The 452-nt window shown below is 49.3% G+C and overlaps 1 protein-coding gene across 1 annotated transcript in view; it reads right to left on the reverse strand.

Moving 5' to 3' along the window:
• The window catches only part of PDGFRB (platelet derived growth factor receptor beta), a 37380-nt gene that overhangs the window by 12138 nt on the left and 24790 nt on the right, over window positions 1–452 (reverse strand). The window lies entirely within an intron of this gene.

The raw sequence follows: 452 nt of genomic DNA on the forward strand, positions 1-452 counted from the left end.
AGGAATCTCAAAGATGTAACGGTGGGATCTTGAAACCATGAAGTGTTGAAATCACTGGACTGGAATCTTAGAAAGATAGACTATGTGGTACTGTACTCCTAATTTAGGAATCTTAAAATGTCTGAAGCATGGAATGATGAAATCTCAGAACAGAACATGGAAATTGCAGAGTAACAGGATTAGAATGCAGTTCAGGAGGATCCTGGAGTCTCTGTGGGTAAGAGTTGGAAGGATCCTGGGGCCCGTGCAGTCTACCCAGTAGGTCCCATACCCTGTGTCTGGGAGGGGCAGGAGTGATGTCTGAGCAGGACCCGGACAGGGGAGCAATAGAGACAGGGAACCCTGATGGCCTAAGCCTGGGCTGCTGGGGATGGAGGTAGCTCAGACTTCCAGCATCACTCTATGTCATTTTACGCCTGAACTCTGTGCTGGGCCCCAGACATGGCCAGATC

This window comes from Myotis davidii, unplaced genomic scaffold (assembly GCF_000327345.1).
Source record: "Myotis davidii unplaced genomic scaffold, ASM32734v1 scaffold18, whole genome shotgun sequence".
Lineage (NCBI taxonomy): Eukaryota > Metazoa > Chordata > Mammalia > Chiroptera > Vespertilionidae > Myotis > Myotis davidii.